The sequence below is a fragment of the Fundulus heteroclitus genome, unplaced genomic scaffold, assembly GCF_011125445.2.
Source record: "Fundulus heteroclitus isolate FHET01 unplaced genomic scaffold, MU-UCD_Fhet_4.1 scaffold_49, whole genome shotgun sequence".
NCBI lineage: Eukaryota > Metazoa > Chordata > Actinopteri > Cyprinodontiformes > Fundulidae > Fundulus > Fundulus heteroclitus.
In genome coordinates this window covers 1,536,309-1,564,147 of record NW_023396912.1, presented here as the reverse complement: position 1 = coordinate 1,564,147, position 27,839 = coordinate 1,536,309, and the positions used below count along the sequence as shown (strand labels likewise).

Sequence of the window (27,839 nt, the reverse complement as noted above, 5' to 3'; positions counted from 1 at the left end):
GCTACCAGTCATCCATCTGTCAAGCTCCTGAAGTTCATGGACGACACCACTCTCATTGGACTTATCTCTGATGGTGACGAGTGCGCCTACAGGTGGGAGGCTGACCATCTGGTGACCTGGTGCAGGGAGAACAACCTGGAGCTCAACGCTGTAAAAACAGTGGAGATAGTTGTGGACTTCAGGAAGAACTCAGCCCCAGCTACCCCCATCACCCTCTGTGACTCCACCACTGACACTGTGGAGTCTTTCCGCTTCCTGGGAACTATCATCTCCCAGGACCTAAAGTGGGAGCTGAACATCAACTCCCTCACCAAGAAAGCCCAGCAGAGGATGCACTTCCTACGCCAGCTAAAGAAATTCAACCTGCCAAAGACAGTGATGGTGCAGTTCTACTCCTCCATCACTGAGTCCATCCTTACCTCCTCCATCACCATCTGGTACGCTGGTGCCACCACTAAGGAAAAGGGCAGACTGCAGCGTGTCATCAGGTCTGCAGAGAAGGTGATTGGCTGCAATCTTCCATCTCTCCAGGACCTGTATGCCTCCAGGACTCTGAGGCGTGCAGGGAAGATTGTGGCTGATCCCTCGCACCCCAGTCACAGACTATTTCAGTCACTTCCATCTGGTAGGAGGCTGCAGTCCATCAGGACCAAAACCTCACGCCACAAGAACAGTTTTTTCCCATCTGCTACCAGCCTTATGAACAAGGCCAAGAGCCGCCCGTGACACTGTCTCTCTCCCCCGTTTAGGACCTACAAGCTACACCAACGTAGCATCTCCAGACCTTCAGCGTTACATTAATGCAGTCTACCGTGTACATAGCTTTCTGTGTATATATCTAACTTGTTTTGTCTGCACTATCAACACCAATTCAAATAATGTAAAATTACATAAGATTATGTACTTATTTACAATTTTCTTAAGACAAAGTAATCTAAGTCAATTTGCTATTATGGTCACCTCCGTCTACTCTCTGTCAGGGTCTGGGAAACTGTGTGTGTTAGTTTTCTTCTTCCTCCACTAGATGGCGTACAGTGAGAATGGTGGCTGGGTCAAGTACAGGTGTTTCCATCAAAACCTCATCAGCAGGAGGAGAAGAGGAGCCAGCCTCCAGAACTTCTTTTCTAGAGTGTTGACTAACGGTGGTAACTCTAGCCTTTGAAACTCCTGGTGCTCCTGCCTAAAACCGGCTCCGGTAGCCCAGTGCTCTGCTCTCCAGATCCTGGCCTGTGCATTCCTGATCCCGTTACGGCTAAGTTTCCCAGCGTCTGAACCCACCTGCAAACTTTCCAGAAGACTTCCCGGTTCTCAAGTCCCAGCTGGCAGCTGCCGGGTTTTTTGCCTCAGTCCTCCTGTGATCGTGCCCAGCTCACACTCCACCGTCACTCACCCCCTGTAACATTCCTCTTTAGAGCCACTGCTGCCCTCCGGTCCGAGCTCCCATTGCCGAAGTCTTGACAACTCACAGCATTGTTCCAATAAACCTTTTGAAAAAAAAAAACCCTATAGTGATCTCCTGATTGTGTTCTGCATGTGGGTTAAATTTTTGGTAAAAACAATGACACTCTAAATATTCACCCACTAAGGCTTCCTACTGGTAAGGACGCTTATGGATAATCCAACTAAAGTTACCAGTCTCTTAGTCACAGTAGGGGACGTTAAAGGCATGTTGAAAATTACGCAATGGGAAAACACCACCACTGAAAAAGGATGAATTCGAGCACTAGCGATCTCGGTCCGTCCCTCCGTCATCTTCCGCTTATCCGGGGTCGGGTCCCGGGGGTAGCAGCTTCAGTAGGGAGGCCCAGACGTCCCTCTCCCCAGCCACTTGAGCCAGCTCCTCTGGGGGAATCCCAAGGTGTTCCCAGGCCAGCCGAGAGACATAGTCCCTCCAGTGTGTACTGGGACTCCCTCTGGGCATCCTCCCGGTGGGAGGGTGCCCAGAACATCTCACCATGGAGGCGTCCAGGAGGCATCCTAACCAGATGCCCAAGCCACCTCATTTGGCTCCTCTCGACGTGGAGGAGCAGCAGCTCTACTCTGAGTCCTCCCCGGATGACTGAGCTCCTCAACCTATCTCTAAGGGAGAGCCCAGACACACTACGAAGAATACTTTAGGCACTCTACCCTTTTCCGGTTTAAGACCATGGTCTCGGATTTGGAGGCACTGATTCTCATCCCGCCCGCTTTGCACTCGGCTGCGAACCGCTCTAGTGAGAGCTGTAGATCACGCCCCGATGAAGCCACGTCATTCGCGAATAGCAGAGACGCAATCCTAAGGCCACAAAAATGGATCCCCTCAACACCTTGGCTGCGCCTAGAAATTCTGTCCATAAAAGTTATGAACTGTTATGAATCGGTGACTAAGGGCAACCTTGGCGGAGTCCAACTCTCACCGGAAACGAGTCCGACTTACCACCGGCAATGCAGACTAGACTCTGACACCGGTTATACAGAGACCTGGCAGCCCTTATTAAAGGGCCCGGTACTCCATACTCCCGGAGTACCCCCTACAGGATTCCTCGGGGGACACGGTCGAATGCCTTCTCCAGATCCACAAAGCACATGTAGACTGGTTGGGCAAACTCCCATGCCCCCTCCAGGATCCTGCTGAGGGTGTAGAGCTCATCCAGTGTTTCCACGGCCAGAACAAAAACCGTACTGCTCTTCCTGAATCCGAGAATTCGACTATCCGACGGACCCTCCTTTCCAGAACCCCTTAATAGACTTTACTAGTGGACCAGAATCGCTTTGAAGCCATACGGAAATCTTTCTCCATGACCTCTCTGAACTCTTCCCACGCTCGAGTTTTTGCCTCGGCGACCAGCCGAGCCGCCTGCTGCTTTGACTGCCGGTACACATCAGCTGCTTCTGGAGTCCCACAGGCCAATAAAGCCCGGTAGGACTCCTTCAGCTTGACAGCTTCCCTCTACGCTGGTGTCCACCAGCGTGTTCGAGGGTTGCCGCTGCGACATGCACCGATAACCTTGCAGCCACAGCTCCGACTAGCCGCCCCAACAATAGAGGGACGGAACATGGTCCATTCAAACTCAATGTTCCCCACCTCCCTCGGGACGTGTTCAAAGTTCTCCCAGAGGTGGGAGTTAAAGCTCCGTCTCATGGGGAACTCTTTTAGACGTTCCCAGCAGACCCTCACAATCTGTTTGGGCCTGCCAGGTCTGACCGGCTTCCTCCCCCACCATCAGAGGCAACTCACCACCAGGTAGTGGTCGGTGGAGAGCTCCACCACTCTCTTCCCCTGAGTGTCCAGGACATGCGGCTGCAGGTCAGATGAAACAACAACAAGGTCGAGCATTGAACTGACACTGGCCTAGGGTGTCCTTTTGCCAAGAGCACATGTGGACACCCTTAAACTTGAACATGGTGTTCGTGATGGACAATCAATGACGATCACAGAAGTCCAACAACAGAACACCACTCGAGTTCAGATCAGGTGGGCCATTCCTCCCAACCATGCCCCTCCAGGTCCCACTGTAATTGCCCACGTGAGCGTTGAAGTCCCCCAGCAAAACAAGGGAGTCCCCAGGAGGGGCACTCTCCAGTACCCCCTCCAAGGACTCCAAAAAGGGTGGGTAATCTGAACTGCTGTTTGGCGCATAAGCACAAACAACAGTCAGAACCCGTTCCCCCACACAAATGCGGAGGGAGGCCACCCTCTCGTTCACTGGGGTGAACCCCAACGTGCAGGAACCAAGATGAGGGGCAACAAGTATGCCCACCCCAGCTCGGTGCCTCTCACCAGGGGGAACACCAGAGTGGAAGAATATCCAGCCCCTCTCGAGGAGACTGGTTCCAGAGCCAGAACGGTGCGTCAAGGTGAGTCTGGCTATCTCTAGTTGGAACCTCTCAAGCTTGCCCGCTAGCTCAGGCTTCTTCCCCACCAGAGAGGTGACATTCCACGTCCCAAGAGCCAGCTTCTGCCGCCAAGGATCGGAAGGCCAAGGTCCCCACCCTCTACTGCCACCCATTGCACAACGCACCCGAACCCTTTGGCCCGTCCTTTGGCCCGTGGGGAGCTCATCGGAATGGGGACCAGGGAGGCTGGGCTGGGCAAACTCTGCACACACATAGAATAAAGGAGTGACAACTTCTATTCAAGTTCAATAATTTATTAACAGAAAAAAATGTTACATCCAGAGAACATCACTATATATAATGCTGTTTATCTGAATTAGCACTATATTTCAATCAACAAATAGACAAGTGAAACGTAACTGCTAAGCAAAATTAAGATAAAAATCCTGGTTCACTGCAGATCTGACTTAAGAACACAGAATGGAGATACATTAGCTTAACTAATTCAAAACAGCATTGGTACGTGTTTCAACCCATTCACAATGCAAAATCTTCAGTTAAACATAACATTATTTAAGAAAATAACATTTTAAAGACTGGTTTACTCAGTGACAATCAACCTTTAGGACACTTGATTTTATAAATGTAACTATTTCTCCAGGAAATAATTAGACTTGATTTGGTAACTTGGAAAGTTATGGTGCATTCTATTTGTCTTCGGTAGTCGGGATTCTAGACCTCCGAGTAGGAAAATTTTACTGGAACGGCCCCTAAAGTCTGTATTACGGCAGTCAGGGTGGGGAAAGACATCAGTCAGTGCTTCAGGCTGACTGTGAAGAGGCTTTCTGTGGAGGACAACAGACATTTTACCTAGAGGATCAAAGAGCCTGATAGAATAACCAGCAGGGCACTGAGAGTGGATTCACACTAAGATTGACTGTCATCCACTCTCTGTAAACCAGCCTAGTTGTTAAACTGGGTTTTAACCACAGAGTTAAAGAAGTCCTGCAGGAGCTGCTGGGCAGCAGTAAGGTGTGAAGAAGAGTCAGAGACACAGTACAGGGGAACCCCTTGGTGTTCCCCTGGTGTTCCTCCAGGACTCCTCACACTTCCTGCTTCTCTTAGTCTCCACTCAGATGGTTTGATGGAAACTCTGATTTATCCTCACTGTCAGGTTTAGAATTGTCTCCTTCAACGAGTGATCGCACCAACATCTGGAACATCTGGACTGAGCTCCATCACTCTGCTGCTCCACCTAGTGGCCAATGTTTCCAGGCAGATCTCGAGGGCTTCTTTCTGCTGTTGACCATGTGGAGATGAACATTTAAGATCAGCTGCTGTGACACACAGCCTCCATCACTGCTTTATTCTAGGAAGCTCAGAAGTTTCTCATGTTTCCTTTCCTCACTTGTGCCCTAAATGGGTTTTTAGCAGGTGGCAGAAGTCAGACACAGAGGAATATGCCAGCCTCATAGGAAGAGGAAGAAGGCGGGTTTTACTCTGTGTTTCTGACAGTAGATCTGATCCCATCAGTTCAATCTCTGAGAGACACGATGAAGGAAGCAGCTGTCAGGTTTCTGCTCTGTAAGTAGACGTGTTTTAGTTGTTTTAAAGTCTAAACCTAGATTTATGGTAAGGAAACAGAAACAGGACTGACACAAAGTCTGTATCTGAGCTCTGAATCTGTCTTCATGAGGAAAATAATTTTCTAGTCATCTCATTGGAAGATGTTCTTCTTCTCCTTAGTTCTGGCTGTGATGCCGTGCGGCACAACAACCCAAGGTTGGTTACCTTCCTGTTTCACACTGAAATAATCCACATGGTAATCTGCCTGGATTATTACGTCTATATGTGACTCTATGGATGAAAGAAAAGAGTTCTAAGCATTAAAGGGAAATGTTCCTTTCCAATCTGTCATTATAGCCTCTAAAATAATTAAACGCTGCCTTTAATTATAAATTTATGTAAAACTAGTTAAACTGCATTTTCTAACAGAAAAGACATTCCCTCCATCCATCCTTGGTTGTAATATTGAAGTAATGTTGAAGGACTTTGGATCTGTGAGAATAAAATAAAGCAACAGTTTCTTTATTCCAGCAGCTGGTGTGACTGTGAGTCCCAGCAGATCTCAGTTCTTTGAAGGAGACTCTGTGTCTCTGAGCTGTGAGGAGGACAGCAGCTCTGCTGGATGGACTGTGAGGAGGAACACAACCAGAGAAACCAGGACTCAGTGTGGAGATGGATGGGGGAAACCTGCTGGTTCTACCTGTAACATCACCTACCTGATCCCATCAGACAGTGGAGTGTACTGGTGTGAGTGGAGAGAGGGAGCAGCCAGCAGCAGCAGCATCCAGCTCACTGTCACTGGTAAGATCAGACTGTGGAGTTAGTGTTGATGAAGCTGTGTGGAAATGGTGTTAGGCTCAGAACAGGAGGACCCGGTATTCGAGGCAGACAAACAGTTAGGGTTTAACAGTTTATTAAGATCAGACACGGAGCGGGAGGTTTCAGCATCTACAGCGGGAGCCTCTGCAGGAGGAGACAACAGGTTAGTGACCACGTTTATCTGAAAGTGTTTACACACAAACGCGTCGGTCACTAACCTGGTCTTATTGTCCAGTTCAGATCTAGTAGCAGCGGTAAATACCAGCTGGCGGGTCACCAGTCCGGCGGTTGCCGGTGAGAGAGTCCCAGAGGCAGGGGAATCGGAGGTCGGGGGACAGGCAGGAGATCAGAACCGTGAGCAGGATGAGCAGAATGAGCCGTAGAGCGAAGCCAAAGACAAAGTCGAGGACGTGGTCGATGGTCGAAGCCAGGTGATCAGAGAGCCAGTGAGGTGCCGAAGGACAATCCAGGACGGGTCACAGTTCCAGGTTCGATACACAGACCAGCAGACAGACTGAAGGAGGGGCAGGCAGGCTCGTTAGTCAGGAAACTAATCCGGTCCGTACACAGTGGGCAGAGATCAGGCAGGTAGTCAGGTCAGGCAGAAGTCGGAACACAGATCAGGCAAATCAGAATCAGACGGGAACAGGCAGGCTCAGAATTCGAAAGGCAGACAGGTCGGCATCAGGTAACCAGAACAACCGCTGGAATAAGTCTCACAAAAGCTCGAAATAATCTGGCACTGATGTCTGGTTTGAAAGCTGGTAATATAATAGTGGGAGCAGGTGGAACAGATCTGAGGTGATGAGGAATGGGCAGAGCAAAGCAGGTGTGTGACAAGTGTAATCAAACCAGGCATCAGTGCCGAGATCATGACAAACGGATGAAATGCTGTAGTTTGTCTCTGTGTTGAGGTGGATCAGTGATCCTGCAGAGTCCTGTCCTCCCTGTGATGGAGGGAGATGACGTCACTCTGAGCTGTCACACAAAGACCGCTCCCTCCAACCTCCCAGCTGCTTTCTATAAAGATGGCTCCCTCATCAGGACTGAGCCTGCAGGTCACATGAGCCTCCACCATGTGACCAGCTCTGATGAAGGCCTCTACCGGTGTAGCATCAGCGCTCATGGAGAGTCTCCATCCAGCAGGATCTCTGTCTCAGGTCAGCAGCTTCTCTGTCTGCTTCAACCTTCATCATGAGACCAGAACTAAACATTTACCTTTGGTTCATTTCAGGGAGACCCACCACCCCTCCTCCTCCTCCATCCACCTGTCCTCCTCCATCATCCACCTTTCCTCCCGATTACCAGTCTCTTCTCCACAGCATCCAGTGTCTCACGTTCTTCAATGCTGGTGTCTCTCTGCTCTTACTGGTTGTGCTGGTTCTCCACTTTATTAAGAAGAACCATGAAGGTGAGGCAGACTTCAGGATTTTACTCTCTAACTCTGTAAAATGTGAAAAGAACGACCCAGCTGAAATACTAAAGGTGCCTTTAAAACAGATCAGTGCCGTCTTTACAAAGATTCTCAGAGTCTCTCAGAGATCTCCTCTTAGCCTGAATCTTTCTGCTGAGTCTCATCTTCAGAGTGATTCAGATGCTGATGAGAGTGACCGTGAGGAAGGAGACCAAAGAGATGTTGGTCTTGTTGAGGAGGTGTGGTTGACCCCGTTGCTAGGTGTCACGCTGCCTTCTAACAGCTTTGATTGGTTAATAGTACAAGGAATAAAAGACAAAAAACTAAATAAGTCAGTGAGTCAGGGGTCAGTCCACCAGTTGGAGCAGTAATGTCCCCCACCTCCACCACCTTGGCCTGTGTGAGGTTATGGTGAGGCTGGGTTGGGGGGTTTGGGGCCCTACGTCTCACCCTGTGCCTCTTTGGCCCGGGGTTGCTGCTCCCGTGCTTCACTGATGGGTCATATCAGGGAACGCCTTTGTCTGTCCGCCTGGGGTTGGTGAGCCGGGTCCTCCTGACCTTTGCTGCTGCTGCTTAGCGTGAAGCTAAATGAGGAACGGGACATGTTGTTTTGGGGGCTGGGGGGTTGTGGTGCAGGTCCCATTGTGGCCTAAACTTAGACTTCGACAACTTTATTGTCATTTTGTATAAACAGAGTGCATACAGAATGAAATTTCGTTGCACACAGCTTACGACAATGTAATGAGATTGCAATGGAAACAAACTAATATTACAGTGCAAAAGAAAAACAGTTTTTAAAAAAAGTGTCCAGAAGAATGTTTAAAGTGCAAAAATAGTGGTGCAAAAAAGGCATCAATTTTGTTTAATATTGGTAGTGCAAAACAATAATGGTGCAAAAATGCAGTAAACTTTAAACCTAAATTGATCATAAAAGCTCAGCAACGTTGGCAGTGCAAAATAATGCTAAGTGGCCATAAAGTTCAGTTCTGTTCTTGTGTGATGGAGAGTCTAGTTTAGAGTTCAACAATCTGATGTTGACCCTAACAGGGAAAAGCTGTTGCAGAACAAGGTGGACCTGCAGTGGATGCTGTTGAACTTTTTCCCAGAGGGCAGCAGGGAGAACAGTCCATGGTGGGGGTGTGAGGGGTCCATGATGATGTTACGGGCTGTTACGGGCTCGGGACACGCAGCGCTGGGATGAAATGTCCTTAATGGAGGGAAGAGAAGCCCCGATGATCTCTTCTGCTGTCCTCACCACTCTCCTCACGTTCTTCCAGTCGGAGGCATTGCATCCTCCACACCACACAGAGAGACAGCCGGTCAGAATGCTCTCTATGGTGCTTCTGTAGAAGGTTGTGAGGATGGGCGGGGGCAGGTGGGCTCTCCTCATCCCCCGCAGGAAGTACAATTGCTTCTGTGCCCTCTTCAGCAGTGACGTGGTGTTCACAGACCAGGTGAGGTCGTCTGTGATGTGCACCCCCAGGAATTTGGTGCTGCTGACCACCTCCACAGCTGAGCCGTTGATGAGCAGGTGGAGCATGGTGAGGCCGGTTCTTCCTGAAGTCGACGATTATCTCCTTGGTCTTCTCCACGTTCAGGAACTGGTTGTTGTCTTTGCACGGGCCCACCAGCTGCTCTGACTCCTCTAGTCCTGGTTGTTGTTGTCTCTGATCAGGCCCTCCACCGTCGTGTCGTCAGCAAACATCACGATGTGATTGGTGGTGAACTTGGGGATGCAGTCGTGTGTCATCAGAGTGAACAGCAGAGGGCTCAGGACGCAGCCCTGAGGGGAGCCCGTGCTGAGGGTGATGACTGAGGTGTTCTGTCCGACCCGGACCAACTAAGGTCTGTTGGAGAGAAAGTCTAGCAGCCAGTTGCGAAGGGGTGTGTTGAAGCCCAGATGTTCCAGTTTTCCACCAGTTGCTGTGGGATGATGGTGTTGAACGCTGAACTGAAGTCCAGGAACAGCATCCGCACCTGGGTGTTCTTCTCCTCCAGGTGTGCCAGGCTCAGGTGAAGAGTGAAGGGGATGACGTCCTCAGTGGAGCGGTTCTGTCTGTAGGCAAACTGCAGCGGGTCTAGTGTTGGGGGGAGACTGGAGACAATGTGTTCTTTCACCAGCCTTTGAAGCTTTTCAAAGTACTTCATCATGAATGGAGTCAGTGCAACAGGCCGGTAGTCGTTGAAACAGGTGACTTGAGGTTTCTTCAGCACTGAAATGATGGAGGCAGACTTGAAGCATGTTGGCACTGTGGCTTGGTCCAGCAAGTTGTTAGAAATATCTGTGGGGACACCAGCTAGCTGACCTGCACACTCCTTGAGCACCCGCCCAGGTATGTTGTCTGGACGTGGGGCCTTCCGCGGGTTGACTCTCCTTAAAGTCTTCCACACGTCGGCGGTGTCAAGGCAGAGCACCTCCTCTTTCTAATGGGGAACAGCTTTCACTGCTGAAGTGCTGTTTAGTGCCTCGAACCTCCCAAAGAAGTTTTTTAGTCCGTTAAGGAAGTCAGCATCAACTTCACCCACTGGGGCTCTCGCTGTCCGCAGTGCCTCCCTGTCACCAGACTTGAAGGCTAAGTTCCGAGCTTTTAGCTCTTGATGAACCTCCTCAGTCATCCAGGGTCGTTGGTAGGCCCGGGTGATGATGTTTTTAGTGGTGCTAACATCCTCAATACATTTGTTGATGTAGAATGACACAGTCATGGCATACTCATCAATGTTTATCTTGTCATATGTTGCTACCAGCTTTGAACATGTCCCAGTCAGAGCACTCAAAACAGTTCTAGAGTGCCTCCATGGCTCCCTCAGTCCACACCCTCATCTGCCTCACTACAAGTTTAGCTCTGATCAGCAGGGGCCTGTATGCAGGGAATAGCATCACAGAAAGATGATCTGAAGAGCCGAGGTGGGGGCAGGGGGCTGCCCTGAATGCGTCTTTTATATTGGTGTAAACCAAGTCTAGAGTGTTCTCTAGACTCCCTCTTTTCAAACAACATGTGCAAAATCCACGTGTTGTTTGAAATTAGGGAGAACAGTCTTCATATTGGCCTGGTTAAAATCCCCAGCAATGATGAAAACACCCTCTGTGTGTGCAGATTGCTGCTCAGTGATAGTCTGATAGAGAACACTCATAGCCTCTTTTGTAATCGTGCTGGGAGGCACATAAATAGCAGTGATGCTAACAACAGGAAACTCCCTGTGTAATGATTTTCTAAAGGTGAACCCGGTATTCAGCCAAACACAGAGTTAATGTTTAAAAGGTTTATTGAAGGGATGAATACTGGACTACAAGGCAGGCAGTGACAGTCTTAACTGATGAGTCCAGGTTGAGTTTGGCTTGGTTTGATGGGAGTGTCAAGGCAGATGGTGCAGACAGCCAGAGACGAGCCAGAGACCAGACGAGACAGGCAGAGAGAAACCAGACCTAGCCATGCAGGATGGAGAATCACCAGAACAGGCAGAACTATGACTGGGACTCAGGAAACAGACAGAACTGTGGCAGGCAGACACAGACGACCTTAGCAGGATTCACCGCTTAGTACACTGTTTCTGATGGTGCAGAAAGCAGCGAGCCCCTCCAGGCTAACAACGTTGTCCGGAGTCGATGAGTTAAGCCATGTTTCTTTTAGGAAGAGAGCGCAGCAGTTCCTAAACTCCCTCTTTGAAGAGAGTTCAAGTTGTAGGTGATCTATTTTTGTTGTCCAGTAAGCAGACGTTGGAGATCAGGATGGAAGGAAGCAGCGGTTTGTAGGGGTTAGCTTTTAGCTTAGCTATTAGTCCACCTTGACAGCCGCGCTTCTTCTGCCGATCACACCACTTACGCTTGCTGCTCATCCGGCTTGTGCTGATCGGCGAGACCACTGCATGTGAACCTCTGGGATGTGTGCCCAAAGCACTCTGAAACTACATAAACAATGTGGAACAGTTGTAGTTACGAGTCCAAGAACACTTGATGACCGTAACTCCAGCAGGCGCTGGTAGTCATAACTGGATCGATGTATAGTTTGTAGCATGCCAGGTAGGATATTTTGTAGAATTGCTTACAGGTTGTCGACAGTACGAGCCGCAGTCGCTCAGTGTGTGCCGCTTAGGGCACTGCCATCTTCTGCTTTTCAGTTTGAGTAGAGCAATATGCTTGTTTTTTTACTTTTTTGGAAAGAGTAGAGCAGACATGAGAGAAGGAAATCTGTGTTCAGTTATCACAATACTGAGATGGGTAGAAACCTCAAGATACCCAACCTGTACAGGGAGGCAGGTAGAATGGGCAAACACCCTTGCTACGCCAGACGAGCCCCCCCCCCAACCCCGGATATGTCAACAGCTCAGCTTTATCTGCAGGACTGATGGTGAACATTCAGAACTGAGCAGAAACGTTTCACTCTGACTTCGATATAAATAATTTCAGTCATCAGAGTTTTATCAGACACTTCTCTCTTCCTCCTGGATGTGTTACATCAGCTTGATGTGGTTTGTTTAGGTCTCAGCTTCATGCTGTTGATTCCAGGAAGGTTCTGGTTACATCTGACCAGAAGCTGATCTCACCACAGAACATTTCTTCATGTCACAGCTTCCAGGGTGGTCTGGTGGTGGTAACCGGTGGATATATTCAGATGGATCTGTCTGTTCGGCGCTGTGGGTTTCAGCAGCAGTGACATCTTTTCTGCTTCAGACAAACATCCAGCAGATATATTTAGGCAGAACCAGCTGCACCACAACCCCAAACAGCTACAATGCCCCAGATAACTTTCTCTCTGACGTGAAAGTGTGAAAAGTTTTTAACTTCTGCAGTGATCTGTGTTTTATTCCTCAGAGACGTCTACATCTAAAGTTTACCTCCATCAGGGACAGAAGACCTCCATCCGGGACAAAAGACCTCTATTAGGAACAGAAGACCTCCATCAGGGACAGATCATCAGCAAACAGCAGCAGAGTCACAGCTGAGACTTAGTGACCCAGAGACGTCGCTCTGCCCCTGCTGGTAAAACAGTGAACAGCAGCAAAAGGCTGTTGAACCAGCATCTCTCTGTTGATTTGAGTTCATCACAGTTTTAGTCCAAATACATTTAAAAGAGTTCATGACGCCGTGCATCCTGACCGTGGTTTATGGAATAGACACAGCACCATGGATCCTTGATGTTATCATCTTCATTCTTTGTTTCCCATCAAACCCACCTGGATATTATGGTTCTGAAAAACTTACTAAGTAGCCATTACATTTACATTTGGTGTTGCCCCACTGGACACATCAGTTCCATAAACAGATCCAGAACCATTCTTAGCTCACAGCTTCAGCTGCTTCAGCTAGAAACCACTTATCAGGCCTGAAATCTGGGAGTAGTGTTGGACCTGAACCTCCATCTAAAGACAATTACAAAGTGGACCTTCTAGCAACTGAAGAACATTTCCAGGATTAAAGGACTGATGTCTCAGCAGGATCTGGAAAAATGAATCCATGTTTATCTTTAGTAGAATTGATCATTACAGCAGTGTTTTCACAGGCCTGCCAAAAAGTGGATCAGACAGCTGCAGCTGATCCAGAACGCTGCTGCCCGCATCCTCACCAAGACTAAGAACGTAGAGAACATGGACCCGGTTCTAAAGTACTCGCTAAGACTTAGAACGTAGAGAACATCGACCCGGTTCTGAAGTCCTCACTAAGACTAAGAACGTAGAGAACATCGACCCGGTTCTGAAGTCCTTCCATGGCTCCCTTGATCTCAGAGAATAGACTTTAAAATCCTTCTGTTAGTCTATAAATCCCTGAATGGCTTAGCACCTAAATACATCACAGACTTGTTATCAGGGCATCAACCCTCCAGACCACTCAGGTCTTCTGGCTCCAGCCTACTCTGCAGAACCAGAACCAGACATGGAGAAGCAGCATTTAGTTCCTATGCTCCACTGATCTGGAAAAAACTCCCAGAAAACTGTAAGTGCTGAGAGCCTGAGTTCCTTTAAACCAAGGTTAAAAACCTGTTAGTTTAGCGTTGCTTTTAAATGTTAATGTTTTAGCTTATAGTCCAACTTGTCTGATATCTGACCTGCTGCTGCTATTTCACTGCAGTGTTCCTCTGTAATGTTTTCTTTCTTTTCTGCTGGTCCTGTTCAGCACTTTGAATCGTCTTGTTACTGGAATGTGCTACAAATAAACCTGCCTTGCCTTGGTTTCTGGTTTTGGTTTGCTTTGTGTTTTCTCTCTGTGAATAAAAACTAAAAGTGACCATTTAACAACCAAAATACACTTCCTACAGGTGTCTCACCTGACCAGACAGCTTCAATCAGTGTCCCAGCAGAGTTAAGAAAGCATTCCCAAAAATTTCTTTGGAAAGATAAACCCCCTTGTATCAGCTTAAAGACGCTACAGAAAAAAATAAAGACACAACAGTTTTAAATGCTCAGACTTTTCGAGAGGAAAGTCAGACTAATGGTGCATTTCTTTTGCCTTAGAGGTCGGAACTACCGAGTCCCAGAGAACAACATCGCCGCCATACTGCGTTCCAGTTTCTCAGACAGACAGTAGGAAAAAACATGGACGCTGGCATTGTTGTTAAAAGCAAACAGCTTCCTAAGTACAAATAAATGCACCTGGGTGCGCAACAGACCCATTCAAGATGGTGGCCGCACTCAAACATCAGCTACAGTAGGTTGTGCCAGTCCATGAGGCGTCTATCTATTTGATATCTAATTAACGCTGTCATGTTAAAACATCTCCATACGCCGCCTGCTGGTGAAAGGGTGACATTTACAAAAACAGACTCCCTCCTCTAGCCGGAGTTTGAAGAGAGTTCAATTTTGTCTTTAGTAGAACTGATCATTGCAACGGTGTTTTCACAGGCCTGCCAAAAAGTGGATCAGACAGCTGCAGCTGATCCAGAACGCTGCTGCCCGCATCCTCACCAAGACTAAGAACGTAGAGAACATGGACCCGGTTCTGAAGTCCTCGCTAAGACTTAGAACGTAGAGATTAGAACGTAGATTTACAAAAACAGACTCCCTCCTCTAGCCGGAGTTTATTGAGACGGTCTAAAGGGTGTTTGATTAATATTATCTGGACTAAAGTTCTTCTATTCAAACCTAAGATTTACAGATTATAACCCTTAGCATGTTTTAGAGTAGCAGAGCTGATCAAAGTGACTTTCTGCAGATGTATCAGATACAGGATGACGGGTTTAATTAAAAATGTAAAATCTGATTATTGGCAGAAAGCAGTTAGATTTTTGATAAACTTCACTCAGTTCATGTAAACCTTTTTCTGTCACAATCAGCTACTCAGAGCCTAATCTAAACAAGCTTTTCTACTGTTATTTTAATCATTAGATGAATTCCCAGGTAGTCCTAAAAATGAGGAAAAGCACTGGAGTATAAAACACTGAGTGGCTTTAAGCACTAAATGAAGAGCAAACATGTCTGTATCTGACAGCAGGTTAAACTACCCAGCAGATACTACTTCAACACTTTGCAATGAGTCTACTCTGTAGAGTGTATATATTTGTAAATCTGACTCTGATAACGTCAGTGCCTCACCAGCTATGAACCCTACCGCACGTCACTGAGATAGTCCCACTAGTAACTGTCTGTGTTTTACCTTAAAGATTGTTATTACCAGTCTGTGTGGTTCCTGTGATAGATTCAGATTAACATTTGGCAGGTCAGATGAAGGTAGGTAGGAACCTTGGACTTTGCATTCAAGGCTTGTATGGGTGGAACATATGAAAGAACACCAGATGCTGCACACTCTGTTCACAGTCCCAATAGATGTGAGCAACCCTTCCCCCGTGTGTTGCAATGGCAGAAGCTGTTATTCCTCTGAGGAGCATCTCAGTGACAAAGTCTCAGTCCACAACTCAGAATCTAATGGAGTATGTGGCTCCGGTATGTGCTGGAAATTCACGCCATCCTTCCCATGGTGTGTAAACATTGTTCATGGGGAGTATTATCCCCCGTGCTGGCACACTGACTTTTTGGAGGTGAGCTCATGTTAGGATTTGGTGACTCTGAGCCAGGCTGACTTGGCGGTGGGGTAAGATTAACTACAGTCCCTTGCCCAATGTCCCTGGGCACCAAAGTTGTAGCAGATGGCGGTGGGTGTTCGTAAAGTTCTGCCATATATGCCTCGTCCTTTTGGCCCCTTGCGCCTTTGCCCACGCTCATACTGACCACAATACTGCCATCTGCCTCCATGTCCAGGACCAACAGACCTGTAATTAAATGGGAGATAGAAAACAGGAGGAGGTAGACCCCTCCTTGAATTAAATTAGACTGAGGTGGGACCGTCAGGGTTGGAGCACCATCTTTTGCTTTCTCTTACTCACTTTCCGCTTTGCTTCCAGTAGCTATAGTTTTAGCAATTTAATTTGTAATTCGGTTGCACAGTGGAGCAGTGGGTAGCACTGGTGCCTTGCAGCAAGAAAGTTCTGGGTTCAAATCCGACCCTGGGTCTTTCTGCATGGAGTTTGTATGTTCTCCCTGTGCATGCGTGGGTTCTCTCTGGGTACTCTGGCTTCCTCCCACTGTCCAAAAACATGACTGTTAGGTTAACTGGCTTCTCTAAATTCTCCTTAGGTGTGAGTGTGCGTGAATTGTTGTTTGTCCTGTTTGTCTCTGTGCTGTCCTGCGGCAGACTGGCGACCTGTCCAGGGTGTACTCCACCTCTCACCCAGTGAGCGCTGGAGATAGGCACCAGCAACCCCCGTGACCCCATGAGGGATTAAACGGATCAGAAAATGGATGTATGGATGAATTTGTAATTTCTCTACCTCTTGCTTTGTCTTTCTCTCCTCCCTTTGAGCAACATGCAAATAGTGTACCAAATGTTTTTCCCAGCGAGCGTATTCACAACCATTCATATCAGGATTTAAGTTCATCAGCTGAGATACTGAAGAGGGTACACCTTTTAACACTACTTCTCTAAATAACTCACCCAGATTGGACCAATTTGTTTTAGGATCCACACCTGTGTGTTTGATCCATTCTTCTGCGGCCTGATTTATGTATTTTTTCGGTTGCTGTTGTGGGTCGCAGTCAAACTTAGGAACCTCTGCTGAAGTAGACAAGGGAAACTGCTCTGTAACTGCACCTTCCAAGGAAGAAATTACTAAAGACTATAAAGTTTCATCAGGCATGTGGAACGTTTGAGCAACATTTTCTATAACAGCTGCTACAGTAGCGGAGACAGAAGATCCTAAAATGGCTCTAAAATCACCCAGGGGAAGTTTCGTGCCTTTAGTCAAATTATCTAATTCAGCCAGCCACGATCGACCACCAGCAGCAATGCTGGGAAGTTTATCCACCAGGAGTTACACATCACCAAATGAAATAAGAACAAATTCCTCTGCTCCTAAACTATTTTATATCAAGGCCATCTGCATTTTGGTGGGACTTAGAGAATGTAGTTGCATATAATGAATACTTTGGGGTCCGTCCTTTGATTTTCCCTTAATACTTTCCGTTCCTGCTAATTTCTGCCACTCTGCGGTATCAGTATCTATAGTAAAACAATGCAAGCCATTAACATTTGTCATAGATGCTTCATTTGCGGATAACTCCAAAACGGACTCATGACTAGATGCAGGGTTACCAAAATCTATCAAATCAGCAGCACTGTCCTTTTGCCAAACATGATTAGGCTCCATTTTACCTTTTAACCTTTAATGTTTAACTTTCAGTTCTGCTCACTTGTGATTCCCAGATCTATAATGATCAGAAGCTATTAGTGGGCTGTTTCCTACTTTCTTTTTAACATCCTGATTTGAGTCTGGTATATTATATCTAACTAGGGCTATCTAACAATGAAAAATTTTTAAACACCATTTAATCGCAAATTATATATTTGTCATGGTTTTCAGGTGACGAGTCCACATGCAGATACGAACGGGAGGCAATGCACAGTTTTAAGATGTTTATTTTGGAAACAGGCAGATCTACGGACGGAACTACAGGTGATTCGGCTGGGTCAGAACGTCACGGCTGGAGAGTCTGCAAGAGAGAGGGAGTGAGTAACTCTGAAAGGAGAACCCGGAGAATTGCTAGAAGTGGCGCTGCTTACCATTGGGCTGGGCGGACCTAACCGGGGAGAAGTAGCGTCAGGAGAACTCTATGACTTTACTCTGCTGGAGATAGGCGGCTAGTGGCTGAGGACGGCTGATGTAACTGGCGAGGGATCCTGAGCGAGCCTCATCGGCAACGGTTGACAGATGGATTGACCAGAGTGAATACAGAACCAACAGAACCCGGGAGAGGGGATCTCAGGCCTCGCTGGGTAACATCCAGGAAGTATGAGGGGAGCGCCAGAGCAAAATCTGAGCAGACAGGTTCTGCTGGTCTGTTTCTTCGGACGAGACGTCAAGACAGGTGAGTGCATCCAAGCACCAAAAATCTGAGGCAAAAACAGAGAGATCCAAAATTAGTCAAAGACGAAGAGCAAAAACACTCACAAGCTGGTTTCCGAGAGTAGGGACAGAGGCCACGTCGTACCACGACTGGTTAAGGCTCTGGCGTCCTCCATCTGTCAGCGCTCTGCTTAAGAAGCCAGAGGAAGCCGCCTGCAACGAGCTGCAGGTGTGGGCCACGCCTCCTCAGCCAACTAGACACACCTGAGGAGTAGAGTTAGAGCAGCAAGACACAGAGAACCCTGACAATATTATTTCTCAAAGTGTAAAAACTCATTTAGGCATTTTATTATGCTATTTTGCAATAGATGACACTAATTAAAATTATGCTCTTACAAAAGTTATCGTCCCTTTTTCTTTTTCAGTCTCACAAACAGATGTTGAATTCTCTCCCAAATTTCCAACAACTTTTCCCAACTTCTAACCTTTTTCTGACTTTTAGGCTATGGTTTAAAATAAAATTTGCTCCAAAACTCACCGTCATCCAGCTGTTCTGTCTCCAATTAAACTCTCCCATCAGTTGCTGTTCAGTCTTCAAATCACTTTTCTGAAACTTTTCCTGTGCTTCAACAAACATCATTAATGCATCAACCTTTTTTCCGAATGATGTCCAACTTCGCGCTCCTTCACTTCTCACTACTGTTTTATGAAATCTTTATTCAGGTTTGGAAGAGATCACCAACACAAAAATAAAAACACAAACACTGTTTCTGTTAGGATAACAGTGCCCATATTTATTATTCCCCACAGAATACAGCAACACAAAACAGCAAGCACTTCTTAAACACTATTTCTGCTAGAATAACTATGTCCTTCATTATTCCCCACAGAGACAAGCTTTCAAACAGGCGTGATGTTCAACAGGTCTCTTACCATGGCACAGAACTGTGAAGTCGTCAGTCCGGTTAGAGCGACATCAACGCGGCCGGGCATCCTCCCACGGCAGACTTCACCGGACTGAGGGCAGTCTCCCCTTTATATACTTACAAACAAAGGGCCAGGTGTGGAGAAAGAATGGCCATTTTCTCTCCCCACAGCCGATCCATTTCCAAAAACATGTTTCCAAAACAGAGACCGTTCCCAGCATCTCATCTAACTAGGCTTACATGGAGTCATATAAATAGGTTTTTATCAAACCTTAGATAGAAAGGATTGCAGCAATCTTTACCTACAAGAGCAGCTCTTAGGGAGAGAAGTCAGTGTAGCACACATAAACCTGACCTTTCAGGTGTTAATTAACACATTTATTAGTGAAGCTGTTCATCTTCATGTCCCTGTGATTCAGGAGGGATCAACAGCTGATCAGGGAGAAACATTTACACTAACTAACTAACAAACTAACTAACTAACTAACTAACCACAGACTGCAACTGGGAGCCTTTCAGAGGCTTTTTTTTCAATTGAGTTGAATGGATTTCCTTTTTCTTTAGCATTTGTTATGTTCAAGAAAAGTAAAAAAGCCATTTTATGATAACATTAGGAGATTTTACCTCCTGAACAATAGGATGAATGATTTAATGCAACATACAGACTAGTCTGATTCCTGTAGAGAGAGATCTGTCAACAATTGCTGGTAGAAATAGAAATAGGACCAGCATGTTTGTCCTGTTTAAAACTGATTATTTTCTCAAGACCAGCGGCCTCGTTTTTATAAATATGAAACTTTATTATCAAATTTTGGTTTCCTTCCTTGTGAAACCTGAAATTATAAATAAATGTGTAGTTATTTAACCAATCAGCATCAAACTTCCTGCAACAGGTGTGTATAAAATCTGAAGAGCAGGTTGTGTTTTGAAGGGTTGAGGTGTCAGAGTCTCAGGATGAACAGTTCTCAGGGTGGTTCCAGAGGGACAAAATGGACATCTATGGGGGACTGTTTGGAAAGAGTCCACTCCATGAGATTCTGGGTGTGAAGATATGTGAGGACCTCTCCTGGACTGCAACCACCCTGGCAGTGGTGAAGGAGGCTCAGCAGCCTCTCCACTCCTTGAGTGTGCTCAAATGAACAACCTGGAGTGCAGAGCTGCTGACAGGTGTGCGCTGCAAAGGGTCATCAGTGCAGTCCAGAAGAATAATTGGATTCTCTCTGCCCAGCCTGGAGGACATTGCTAACTATTGCTACCTCAGCTGACCTGGGAATATCATCGAGGACTCCTCCCACCCCTTTAACCACCTGTGTGACCTGTTACAGTCGGGCCAACAGCGCAGGTCACAAAAACCAGGACAAATAGACTAAAGAAAAGCTTCTTTCTGAGAACTATCACTGTAACAAATAAACACAAAGCAAAATGAAGCGGTCTCTGTATGACCGATATCAGAGTCTGGTCTGCATAGCCGGCAGTAAGTCGGACTCGTTTCTTGTGAGAGTTGGACTCTACCAAGGTTGCCCTTTGTCACCGATTCTGTTCATAACTTTTATGGAAAGAATTTCTAGGCACAGCCAAGGCCTTGAGGTGATCCGTTTTGGTGGCCTTAGGATTGCGTCTCTGCTATTCGCGGATGACGTGGTCCTATTGGCTTCATCAGGGCGTGATCTACAGCTCTCACTAGAGTGGTTCGCAGCCGAGTGCAAAGCGACCAGGATGAAGATCAGTGCCTCAAAATCCGAGACCATGGTCTTGAACCAGAAAAGGGTAGTGTGTCTTCTCCGGGTTGGGGAGGATGTGTTACCCCTAGTGAGGAGTTCAAGTATCTTGGGGTCTTGTTCACGAATGAGGGGAAGATGGAGCAGGAGTCTGCTGTGAAGTGTCTGCTGTGAAGCGGGCGCTGTACCGATCCGTTGTGGTGAAGAGAGAGCTGAGCCAAAAGGCGAAGCTCTCGATTTACCGGTTGATCTACCTTCCTACCCTCATCTATGGTCACGAACTTTGGATCGTCCCCGAAAGAACGAGATCCCGGATACAAGCGGCCGAAATGAGTTTTCTCCGTAGTGTGTCTGGGCTCTCCCTTAGAGATAGGGTGAGGAGCTCAGTCATCCGGGGAGGACTGAGAGTAGAGCCGCTGCTCCTCCACGTCAAGACGAGCCAGTTGAGGTGGCTTGGGCATCTGGTTAGGATGCCTCCTGGACGCCTCCCTGGTGAGGTGTTCCGGGCACGTCCCACCAGGAGGAGACCCAGGGGAAGACCCAGGACATGCTGGAGAGACTATGTCTCTCTGCTGGCCTGGGAACACCTTGGGATTCCCCCGGAGGAGCTGGCCCAAGTGGCTGGGGAGAGGGACGTCTGGGCCTCCCAACTGAAGCTGCTACCCCCGCGACCCGACCCTGGATAAGCGGAAGACGATGGATGGATGGATGGATGGATGGATGGATGGCAAAATGAAGCTGTACTGAACCTGCGAACGAGCTTATACTAAATCACATTGATATCGAAGATAGGTTAAAAAAAACTGTCTTCTACTGTCATACTTACTATAAATCACACATTTACTAAATTAAACACATTAATACTGATTAAATGCAATAAGCAATACCATTTATGTGCAATTAAGCCAAAACACCAGGGAAATTATCTCCTCCATAGTGTGTTTACAATCCTGACTTCACCTGAAACTGACTCACGCTGCTAGCGTGTTTATACCTGTTCATATTATTCTCTTCTGTTTCTTTTCGGGTCTTTTATCTTACCTTATGCTAACACAGCTTATCATCTTTGTTTTAATTTGCACCAAATGGAGTAGCGCTCAAATTTTGTTGTATCCTGTACAATGACAATAAAGCCTATCCTGATTCTGAACTTGAACCCACACTAAGAAACACCATCTGAACTGTTCCTGGTCAAACCTCACCCTCTGGGGGCCACTGGAGGAACACCTGGATGAAGTCTTTCAAGCTTAGGGATGAAAGAGTGTTTCACAGCTAAAACAATAGACTGTAATTGTATTATAGTCTTTCTGAGATGATTTATTTATTTGAGCTTTCAGCTTCACATCAGGAGATGAACTTTGACCTTTTACCAGAGCAGCTACTGGAACACGTGGCTCAACCTCTTGGATATGGACCGTTCTGTAGGGTGTTTTCTGTTTGAAAGGTTCTTTCTTGACATTCCCGGAACAACTTGTTTCCTCTTTAACAGTGAGAACAGAAGGGAGAACCCAGTTTCTCAGCCTCGCAGGAAGAGGGCGGGTTCTACTCGGATTCTGACCTAGAAACCAGCCAGATCTCTGAGACACCATGAAGCAAACATCTGTCAGGTTTCTGCTCTGTGAGTGCAGATTATTTTACTTGCTTCTGAGGGCCAGAAGTTCGTTTAAATTGCTGATCTCTTTAAAACTGTATTTTTGAGCAGAATAATTCAGTTTTATTTTATCTTCTCTGTAGTTCTGATCCTGGAGCTGCGCTCTGCACCCAACCAAGGTTTGACAACTTCCTGTTTCACACAAAGATATTTGATTATGATCTGGCAGAACCACTTAAGTCATTTTGATTGATTGACATGAAATGGTGCAGGAAATGTCAGATCCTAGAAAGGTAGTAAGGCAAACTATAAGTTTTACATCAAGATGAATGAACTTCTGAGATAAAACCTGATTCTCTTCAGAAGATCTAGTTTTCTCACCACTGATTACTGTTCCAGTCTAATGGTCTCAATTGTCCTCCATCCAAAAATCTGCTGTAATTTAACACATTTCGTAACCAGATGTTCATCTGGATGACATCAGATTGTTAATATTTGAAGCAGCTCTCAGAAACGGGCAGAAAGTGGTTTAGGCTCTGGGTTTTACTGCTGGACCTAGGCTCTTTGAGACCAGAATCAAGCAGCAGTTTGTTTTTATTCCAGCAGCTGGTCTGACTGTGAGTCCCAGCAGATCTCAGTTCTTTAAAGGAGACTCTGTGTCTCTGAGCTGTGAGGAAGACAGCTCTGCTGGATGGACTATGAGAAGGAAGACAACCAGAGGAACCAGAACCCAGTGTAATGAATGGGGAGAAGCTGCTGGTTCTACCTGCACCATGACCTAACTGATACAACTAGACAGTGGAGAGTACTGGTGTGAGTCCAGAGAGGGAGCAGCCAGCAGCAGCGTCAAGCTCACTGTCACTGTTAAGATCAGACTGTGGAGTTAGTGTTGATGAAGCTGTGTGGAAATGGATGAAATGCTGTAGTTTGTCTCTGTGTTGAGGTGGATCAGTGATCCTGCAGAGTCCTGTCCTCCCTGTGATGGAGGGAGATGACGTCACTCTGAGCTGTCACACAAAGACCGCTCCCACCAACCTCCCAGCTGCTTTCTATAAAGATGGCTCCCTCATCAGGACTGAGCCTGCAGGTCACTTGACCCTCCACCATGTGACCAGCTCTGATGAAGGCCTCTACAAGTGTTACCTCAGGGGTCATGGAGAGTCTCCATCCAGCAGGATCTCTGTCTCAGGTCAGCAGCTTTTCTGTCTGCTTCAACCTTCATCATGAGACCAGAACTAAACATTTACCTTTGGATCTTTTCAGGGAGACACACCACCCCTCCTTTACCTCCATCCACCTCTCCTCCACCTACATCCACCCCTCCTCCTCCTTCCATCTCTCCGCCTTTTCTCTACCTGATCCTTTCTCTTGTGGGTGTTGCTGTCCTGGTTCTACTGCTCTTCCTTATTCTACACTTTATTCAGAGGAAACGTGAAGGTGAGGCCAACTTCAGGATTTTACCCTCTAAAATCATGTTGGTTGCTTCGCTAAAATTTCAATTAAAATTACTTGATGCTTGAAAAAGAAGGTGATTATTCACAGGAAGCTGGCTCCTTGGTTTAATTCAGAGCTGCGTTCCTTGAAGCACAATGTTAGGAAATTGGAGAGAAAATGGCGCTCTACACACCAAGAGGAATCCTAACTTATCTGGAAGAACAGTCTATTGTTGTATAACAAGACCCTTCGCAGAGTTAGAGCAGCATATTTTTCATCATTAATTGAGGAGAATAAGAATAATCCTAGATTTCTCTTCAGTACAGTTGCCAAACTTACCCAGAGCCACAGCTCTGTTGATCCATCCATTCCCTTAGCTCTTAGCAGTAATGATTTTATGGGATTCTTCATAAATAAAATTGATTCCATTAAAAATAAAATAATTGGCATCCTCCCAAACATGATTACCTCATCCTCAGTAAGTGAGGCAGCATTGGAGGAATCCTTAGAACCTGCGCAGTGTCTGAACTGTTTAAAAGCAGTAGAGCTTTCTGAGCTATCTAAAATTTTAGCTTCATCTAAACCTTCTACCTGTATGTTAGACCCAATCCCAACCAAGTTGTTTAAGGAGGTATTCCCTCTGATCAGTGGTCCTATTTTAGACATGATTAATCTATCCTTGGTAAATGGATATGTACCACAGGCTTTTAAAGTAGCTGTTATTAAACCTTTACTTAAGAAACCATCTCTTGATCAAGATGAGTTAGTAAATTACAGACCTATATCTAATCTTCTTTTCTTATCTAAAATTCTTGAGAAAGTAGTTGCTAATCAACTATGTGAACATTTACAAAGTAATGACCTACTTGAGGAGTTTCAGTCAGGCTTCAGAGCTCATCATAGCACTGAAACAGCTCTGGTGAAGGTCACCAATGATATTCTCATGGCCTCAGATAATGAACTTGTGTCTATACTTGTCCTGTTAGATCTCAGTGCTGCATTTGATACAGTTGATCACAATATTCTCCTACAAAGACTTGAGCATACTGTAGGGATTAAGGGAAATGCATTAGCCTGGTTTTAATCTTATCTGTCGGACAGATTCCAGTTTGTTCATGTTAATAATAAATCTTCCTCAAACTCTAGGGTCACTTGTGGAGTACCACAGGGTTCAGTCCTTGGACCAATTCTATTTACTATATATATGCTTCCGATAGGCAAAATGATCAGACAGCATGGGATTAATTTCCACTGTTATGCTGATGACACTCAGCTATATTTATCCATAAATCCTGATGAATCCAATCAGTTACTTCGACTGCAGTCATGTCTTGATGACATCAAAAGCTGGATGACTTTAAATTTCCTGCATTTAAATTCTGACAAGACAGAAGTTGTAATCTTTGGGCCAGAGTCCTCAAAAAATAAACTTCTTAATCAATCACTTAATCTGGATGGCATTAACTTGGCCTCTGGTAATAAAGTTAAAAATCTTGGTGTTGTTTTCGACCAAGACATGTCATTAAATCCCATATTAAACAGGTTTCCAGAGTTTCCTTTTTTCACCTCCGGAATATCGGCAAAATTAGAAACATTCTGTCCGGGAGTGATGCTGAATAACTAGTCCATGCATTTGTTACTTCAAGGCTGGACTATTGTAATTCTTTACTATCAGGAAGTCCACAAAATGCAGTTCGAAGTCTTCAGCTGATTCAAAATGCTGCGGCAAGAGTTCTGATGAAAATCAACAAGAGGGATCATATTTCTCCAATTTTAGCTTCCCTTCATTGGCTTCCTGTTAAATCAAGAATAGAATTTAAAATTCTTCTTCCAACGTCTAATTTTCTCACTCTACTGATTTCTACTGTTCTTCAGTCTACTATTTTCCAGTTTTGCATTGTATTACATTGAAATGACTGTCGTCATTTCAACTTTTAACTTTTTGCTCTCTCTCTTTTTCTTCATAGTAGGTACACCTGGTCTGGCGTTCTGTTAACTGTGATATCATCCAGAGAAGACGGCTCACCCGCTACTACCATCTAATGTAGAACAGATTACTAGATCAATGTGTGCTTCTGTGCTTTTTTGTCTCTCTTGTTGTGTCTCTGCTCTGTCTTTTGTAACCCCAGTCGGTCGAGGCAGATGGCCGTTCATACTGAGCCCGGTTCTGCCGGAGGTTTTCCTTCCCGTTAATGGGTGGTTTTTCTTCCCACTGTCGCTTCATGCTTGCTCAGTATGAGGGATTGCAGCAAAGCCATGTACAATGCAGACGACTCTCCCTGTGGCTCTACGGTTCCCCAGGAGTGAATGCTGCTTGTCGGGACTTTGATGCAATCAACTGGTTTCCTTATATAGGACATTTTTGACCAATCTGTATAATCTGACCCAATCTGTATAATATGATTGAACTTGATTTTGTAAAGTGCCTTGAGATGACATGTTTCATGATTTGGCGCTATATAAATAAAATTGAATTGAATTGAATTGAACTTGAACCAACATTCCAGAGAGCCATGGGTAAGGTCTTTTGTGGGGGTTTTCTTTTTGTTTAAACAACCGTTATCTAATTTACAACACAGTTATATACCTCTGTGGGGTCCTGCACAAGAACCCTTCATCCAAATTACTTGTGCCAAGGGTTGATATAAAGTTTAAGATCTATATAACTTTACGATACAGTGTTATCATATAAATGTTTATGTCATATAAATGTTTATGTCATATCCCTCTGCTTGGAACAAAATTAATTTTGTTACAAAATATTAACAAAGAATAGTATTAGTCATCACAGGGAATCAATTAACTGCAAATAATTATCTGAATTGAAGTATGAAAAACACTGCCCTATATCCTGGTTTCCGATCAAAACATAATGCAATGTCATAATACCACAGATCTGCAAGAAGTCCTTCAAAGGTTGTGTAAGATCAGTGTACCCATTGAAATGATGACTGTAAACTAATTTGCCCACAGCAAGTTGATGGTATGAGAATGCTGAATGTTCCCAGGTACTTACATACTGATAAAATATTGGGTCTTACCTGAATAAAACACCTGATAACAGCAAATTCTGGTGAAAATCTGATATGTTTTAGCAGGCAACAGTTATATGTACAATAGAAAAATCTCAATACATGTGAGCTAATAGGAAATAATCTAACTAATTTGTGTAACCTAAAAAGCGTGTCTTTGCAATGAATAGTATTTGGTTGAAAAACAAGACGTCTCACCCAGATCACCGCTGTGCATGCTAGCGAGAGGCCCCCACGTCGTAAAAGCTGATAAGAACTCCCAGTCTGTAAATTCATGGCATGCAGCTGTGAGCATGCAGCATCACAGAACCCTAAATGTGAAATATATCCCCACCCCAGTGGATTTTCTGCTAATAATTGTGATGGTAAAATACACCTTCTGCTGTCAATTATGAGCAATATGGTCCTGGACATAATAGAATTAAAACTCATGTTTAAAAGGAACATATCAGTTACATAGTCAAAAAAATTTAAGAGACAGTAGTATATTTTTCAAAACCGCAAACCTGTGCGCTGGGGTACGTTCAAGCGGCTGCCTTTAGAAAGTGTTAACCAGCTCCAGATCATTTGCCTAGGAGCTCAAACATAAAAATATGAGAACACATGTCATCCAATATCACATGCCATTAAATTTGTTCAGTAGTATATGGCTAAAAATAAATGTCTGAATTACCTTAAAAAAGTCTGTTATCAGTCTGTGGTCCTTGAGATGGACTCGGACTGACTTTTTCAGCAGATCAGGCAGAAAGGAGATTGGAGTTTAGACTTCGCACTCACAGCTTCCATGTGTGGAACTCCACATTTCGTCCCCCACGTGTTGCAGTGATTCGCTGTCGACGCGCCTCAGTGACAAAGTTCTGGTGCACGACTCAGAAACTGGATGAGACATTCAACTCCAGTGTATGCAGACAGTCATTTCCCTTGACAGCTTAGGATCTGTGCTGTTCATAGGCGTTGGCCATTGTTCCAGGGTAAGGAAACATTGTTCATGGGAGCGTTATCCCCTTGCTGGGGCACTGACCTTATGGAGGTGAGGTGGTATTGGGACTTCATGCCAGGATTTGGTGATGTGAAACAGTCCCTGGCCCAGTGTCCAGCGTAAGCAACTGTAGCAGATTTTATTCTTCCAACCCCAAATCGGCACCGATCTGCGTCTCATGTCATCCGTGTCCATACTCCAGAATGAACAAACCTG

The 27,839-nt window shown here is 45.8% G+C and overlaps 1 long non-coding RNA gene across 1 annotated transcript in view; it reads left to right on the top strand.

Annotated features, from left to right (window-relative positions):
- LOC118560827 overlaps positions 1–22,824 on the top strand; it is a 28,132-nt gene extending 5,308 nt beyond the window's left edge. The window contains exons 2-3 of the long non-coding RNA XR_004929615.1: positions 22,322–22,357; positions 22,785–22,824. This is a non-coding gene — a long non-coding RNA (uncharacterized LOC118560827). The remainder of the gene's footprint in view (positions 1–22,321; positions 22,358–22,784) is intronic.
- Positions 22,825–27,839: the final 5,015 nt, after the last annotated feature.